The sequence below is a fragment of the Littorina saxatilis genome, linkage group LG12 (genome assembly GCF_037325665.1).
Source record: "Littorina saxatilis isolate snail1 linkage group LG12, US_GU_Lsax_2.0, whole genome shotgun sequence".
NCBI lineage: Eukaryota > Metazoa > Mollusca > Gastropoda > Littorinimorpha > Littorinidae > Littorina > Littorina saxatilis.
The window spans coordinates 31,516,712-31,523,492 of NC_090256.1; positions in this window are offsets into that span (position 1 = coordinate 31,516,712).

The following is a 6,781-nucleotide window of genomic DNA, read 5'->3' on the forward strand; positions in this document are numbered from 1 at the left end:
GGTGGGGGTGCGTTAAAAAAAGAAAGGAGGCAAGGCGTCGTGAGGTCCCGGTTGTCAAACCCCCTCCATAAATCACCTCAACTTGATTGTTCCTCTCCTTCTCCTCTAACCGCCCCCACCCACCCACCAACCCACCCCCACCCCAGCTCCACACAGCGAATTGTGACACTTGGGGATTGAAAGCCAACCCTCCTTTGTTAATTCCAGGCCTTGAAGCAGTCTGGGTAGAAACTAAATTATTGCAAGAAACTGTGCTGGTTGGTTCATTTTACCGACCACCAGACTCTCGGATTGATTATTGGCACTTGGTTGACGAATCTGTAAAGCAAGTAATGAGAACACCACATAAATTTCTAATTCTTGGAGACTTTAACGAAGATTTTTTGAATAATCCATCTCCCCACTTTCTTAATTTAATACAAAAAAACAATCTGCACCAGCTCGTTACTGAACCCACACGTATTACAGAAACTAAATCCTCATGCATCGATCTGATCCTGACCACGAGTATAAACTTAATCAGTGAAGTTGTAGTGTTACCCCCCATTTGTAGTGACCATTCTGTGCCATGTGTAAAATTAACGTCACAGAGACTAAAAAAAGGTCAGTTCAAAAGGACTATATATAATTATGCCAAGTTAGATGTTGATACATTTTTGTTTGAATTGAACAAAATTGATCTTTTGAACACAGTTTTAAATGCGTCCATTGACGAAGCTGCTGCCTTGTTTTCTGAACATTTATTCCGTGTTGCAAAAACATGTATGCCTGTTAAGATAATAACAGTACGTGAAGATGATGCCCCATGGATGACTGAACATATTTTACAATTACGAAACGCAAAAAATTGTATACATCAAGTTGCTAAGCGCTTAAATACACCTGAGCAGTGGGCATTATTCCGCCTGACTAGAAATCAGTATACAGATGAAATTCGTAAAAGAAAAAGAGATTATTTTCTAGAACTTGATGAGAGGATAAATTGTAAACAAAACTTCGGAAGCAAAAATTGGTGGCAACTTGTTAATTCCTTCTTGAAGAAAAAAGGTGTTGCATGTAACGAAATTCCACCGCTAGAAGATAATGGAAAAATTATTGATAACATTTGTGAAAAAAACGATTTTGTTTAATAATTATTTTGAAAGCCAGTCTAAAGTTGAAAATCCAGACGATCCCCTGCCCGAGGCAAATTGGTGTAATACATCTTTATCGACTTTTGAATTAACAGAAGCTGAAGTTGTCCAAGTGTTAAGGAATTTAAATTTATCCAAGGCCGTGGGCCCTGACGGAATACATAATAAACTGCTTGTAGATGGATTACCTGTTATCGTTCCACCGCTTACAGTTCTCTTTAACAGATCCTTGTCTGAGGGTGTTTTTCCAGTTGTCTGGAAAACTGCTCACATTACGCCCATTTTTAAGAAAGGCGATAGGAGTGCTTGTTCCAACTACCGTCCAATCTCTTTGCTGAGTTGTATTGGGAAGGTGCTTGAAAAATGTATACAAATCCGTGTGTTTGGTTATTTGAAAAATTATGATTTGATTACACACTGCCAATCTGGTTTTATTGCTGGTGATTCGACTGTTTATCAACTATTGAGTATATATGATGATTTTTGTGTTGCACTTGATAAAAACATTATGTCACAGGCAATATTTTTTGATGTATCCAAAGCTTTTGATAAAGTCTGGCATCGCGGTCTGCTCCACAAGCTTGAGGCGATAGGTATAAGAGGTCCCTTGCTTGTTTGGTTTGAACATTACTTGAGCGATCGCAGACAAGCAGTAGTATTGAAAGGAACCAAATCAAGTTATGCTACCCCTTCTGCTGGTGTCCCTCAGGGTTCTGTCTTAGGACCTCTTTTATTTCTCATTTATATTAACGATATTGGTGTTGGTCTTGAATCAGTGTTGAAACTCTTTGCAGACGATACGAGTATGTACTTAAGTTTAGATAACGATGATGTACGAGCAGAGATTTTGAATTCTGATTTGGATAAAATTCGCACATGGGCTTCTAAATGGAAAGTCACTTTTAATTGTCAAAAGACAGAATTGTTGGACATTTGTAGGCAACAAAATGTTTTACTTCCACCATTGTATTTCGAAGATGCACACTTAGTTGATGTTGAAAATCACAAGCACCTTGGCGTCATTCTACAAGGTAATTGTAAATGGGATTCCCACATAAAAAGTCTAATTGCTAAATGTAGAAAGTCAATTGCGTGTTTTGGTTTATTCAAGCATCGTTTAAACAGAAAATCACTTGAAGTTATATATAAATCCTTTATGTTACCATTGTTTGATTATGCGGACGTTATCTGGGATAACTGTACACAGTGTTTGGCAGACGAGTTGGAGACATTGCATCTCGATGCAATCCGAATCATTGTAGGTGCAGTACGTGGCACAAGCCACCAAAAACTGTATAACGAATCGGGTTTTGTGCCCCTGAAAGAAAGGCGACGTCGTCATAAACTTTTGCTGTATTATAAAATTGTAAATCGTTTAACCCCAGAATATTTATATTCCAAACTGCCGGTCCTGGTTTCCGATGTAAATCCTTACCACAGACGACGCCCTCTTGAACGTAAGTTTCCATTGTGCAGAAGTGAGTTATATAAATCTTCATTTTTTCCTTCAACGACAGCTTTGTGGAATAATCTTCCAGAAAATATACAACAAACGCAGTCAGTTGGTGAATTTAAAAGGTATTTGACCGATGGAGATGTTGTTGTTCCACCGTATTATTATCTAGGCAACCGCCAGGGACAGGTACTTCACAGCAGGTTGAGATTAAACATGAGCGATTTGCAACAAGACTTAGTTAACCGACACCTCTCTGATAATTTAGAATGTACGTGTGGAGCATGCCCGGAAGATTCTGAACATTTCTTATTACACTGTCCAAAATTTAAAGAACATAGAACCATTTTATTCAATAGTCTGCCAACACACGTTCTGGACTGCAAAACACTCTTGTTTGGAAATACTGATCTAACTATATCTTTGAACACGAAAATATTCTCTGTTGTACAAGACTATGTTATGTTAACTAATCGCTTCGGCTGATATTATATTAACTGTGCAATTGATGTAGCCAGGCATTCTCTCCCTCCCTCTCTCTCTCTCCCTCTCCCTCTCTCTCTCTCTCTCTCTCTCTCTCTCTCTCTCTCTCTCTCTCTCTCTCTCTCTCTCTCTCTCTCTCTTTACCCTATTTGTATAAAATATAATTAAAGATTATCAAGATAAGTGTTGAAGCTATCACTTGTTCGCCATGTTTTGCTATCTGAATGTGTATTGATTATAAGTTCAAGAACGTGTCCATAAGCAATCTGCTTGTTAACGTTCTCAATGTTGTTATTGTTTGAAACGTGTGTATGTGAATTTGAATAAACACGCTTAAACCAACCCTCCTTTCTTTCTGCGCATGCGTGCTGACGTCGACACGGTGGAGTTTAATTCAAAAGAAACACAAGACGCATAAAGCGATAGCAACACATTTTAGACAACTGTCGACTTAAAAGATCAAAACGCAACACACTGGGTCGTATTCAGGACTTGCAGAAGGGTTTGGGACTTAGCGCATGGTGGGTGACCGCCATTATTTAAATTTAGTCTCGGCTTTTCAATTTGTTTGGGGACAACAAATTTCCGGTTTTTATTTTACAACAATTACAAAAAGTGTATATAGTCACAACCGCGTCTAATGTATCATTGAGTCATGTTTATAAACAAACAAACGTAATTGCTTCAATTTTTTCAACAGCTGAAACTGACTGTGAATCTCTTGCTGTCTGTGCAAAAAGAAAAATCGAAAAAGGACAAATTATGTTTCCCACGAGGTTTAGAATGTGAGAATGTTGTGAGAGAACGTTTTATCGAGGCTTTACTTTCGCAAAGTGAATAACTGCAACTAAGTAATGGCGAACAGAGGCTTCTGTGTGCTGATAAGTCCTGCGAAGCAATCCATGGCCATGCATGTTGTGAATTCCATGTGTTTTGTCCACGTGTTTTTAACCGGAAGTTTGTTGTCCCCCAACAAACCTTCACCTTGGGTCTGTTAATGATGCTGGGTCACGGGGTCCTGCAAGTCGTGAATACCGCTGAGATTATACTTAGTCATGGGCTGGCCGAAACCATTCGAGCGAGACAGCGCTTGTGCTGACTGAAAGGTCTTGGTTGCTGAATTTTCATATAAGGGATTTTCTTTATTTTTGAACACAATGTATGAATGTATTTTTGGATTCAGGAAATAATAAAGAATGCAATGCAATCATTCTTAAATCTGTCATTGCAATTTTATTTTCAAGCAAAATTTTGATTAACAAATGATTTAAATATTCTTTAAAAGCACATCTCTCTGTTTTATCATTATACTTTATCCTTTCGTTCACCGGTTTTTATACGTATACAGCTCACAGTGTCGTTGGCTCTTGGACTTAAATAATGATTAAACAAACATGCAGATGAGTGTCAAATTCAAATGTGGGGTATCATAAAATTCCCAGGACACAAGATATCGTTATTAATTATTGTTAATTATTAAATAAATCTAGGCAACTTTTAAATAGCGCTCGAGAAGAAAAGTTGTTTAGGACTATTACTGTAGTACTATATATCTTGTGTTTAACTATAGCTCGTTTCCAGTTTTCGCGGTTGGAGCCCTGTATATTATATATACGTGCATTTTCACAAATTAAGAGGAAAAACCGTCACATTCATACCCGAAACGAGCCCCACGCTCAATATCATATTTTGAGATATTCGTTTAAACTCTCGTGCTTTTTAAAACTGTCACGCTCATATATAGGACAGAACCTGACTTTGGAATGCAGTGAAATGGAATTTGAAAGGTATGAAAAAAACGTGCACCCGACACAGTACAGAGTTCAGTGGGGTGCTTTCCTGAGGCTCGTTCAAGGTTGAAATTTACCAATTATTGGTCGTATCACTCAAATATTTACTGGGTAGAGCGAAAGCACTTAACCCTTTTACCACAAGATAGTACTTATTGTTTTGAACAACTTTTCGTCTTCATATAAAGGTTGCTTCGAATTTTTTTTAAACGTCCTCCTCCAGCTAGCCCCTCGGCCGGACTAGGCCCTATATCATATTCCTATACTGCACGCTAGTAAATCAGGTGGAAACTTAGTGGGTATCCTTCCCTTCCTTACGCCTAACGATTGATAAAACTTGAAGTGCATTTTTGAAAAAGAAATTATTACTGATTCGTGTCTTTACACAAAATTGTTGAATTAGCTTATTTAAAAATAAATATTATTCTGTTTTTGTAACGTGCATTGTTAAACCATTGACGGCTCCGTTGTTAGTGCATGATCGAGGAGGTGATGAATATTTATTAATTTCGTTTTGAAACACATGCAATAACAGCCACCGCATGAAGAACTTGACTTACGGCAACTTTGTGTGTGCAAGTACGATTCGTCTTCATGGGTTCCGAATTTATGAACTGAAATTCAGTAAACAACGACACACAAACAGAACATTTATAAAACCTTATGAAAATATCCGCATTGCTCTTTTAAGGTCTGCAGCAAAAGATATATAGGCTCAGTATATGTTAGCCTACACACAAACAGAACATTTATAAAACCTTATGAAAATATCCGCATTGCTCTTTTAAGGTCTGCAGCAAAAGATATATAGGCTCAGTATATGTTAGCCTACACACAAACAGAACATTAATAAAACCTTATGAACATATCCGCATTGCTTTTTTAAGGTCTGCAGCAAAAGATATATAGGCTCAGTATATGTAGCCTACACACAAACAGAACATTTATAAAACCTTATGAACATGTCCGTATTGCTCTTTTATGGTCTGCAGCAAAAGATATATAGGCTCAGTAGCCTATATGTTAGCCTACACACAAACAGAACATTAATAAAACCTTATGAACATATCCGCATTGCTCTTTTAAGGTCTGCAGCAAAAGATATATAGGCTCAATATATGTAGCCTACACACTGTATTTCTCTTGCCGTCACAATGTTATTAATGAAGCAATCATAAATCGAAGATATAATCACCAGATATCTGGTTCATTTTACTTAAAAACTGTGTCAAGTTTGATTCCAAATGATTAGTCATCATTTGTTGATCTGGCAGACGGAAGAACTTGTATATATATATATATATATGGGTCGACATCAAAAGTCAGAAAATCGCGACAGCGCGCTCTTTTATTTTATTTTGTCGCCGAATTCATAATAAAACACATCAAAACTCCATATTAACAACAACAACAACAACAACAACAACAACAACAACAACAACAACAACAACAACAACAACAACAACAACAACAACAACAACAACAACAACAAAAATATCGATGAGACGATAAGTTTCGTAAACAAACAAAAAACATGTAAGAGTGCGTACATGTATCGTGACTCCGCTTTCGTGGTGCGTGATATATCAGTGGCATGAACACTAAAAAGTTATGATTGAAAGTGATGATTTTTTGTGGTCATATTCTCAAGAAAGTGTGCAAAACCTTTTGTAACCAGTTGTGAACACTGTGAGGTTTATATAATTCGACTGGAAAAAATAGCATGGTAAACACTGTATAATTATAGTAAAATCATATATATAGTATTTGACAAAGTGGTCAAAACTGCATGGTTACAAACACTGGGTGGAACACTTTAGTATAAAGTTGTATTTCTTTCTTTTCTTTCTTTCTTTCTTTTTCTTTCTTTCTTTCCTATATATTCTTTCTGATAAAAACCCCACGAATTTAATGCTCCTGGG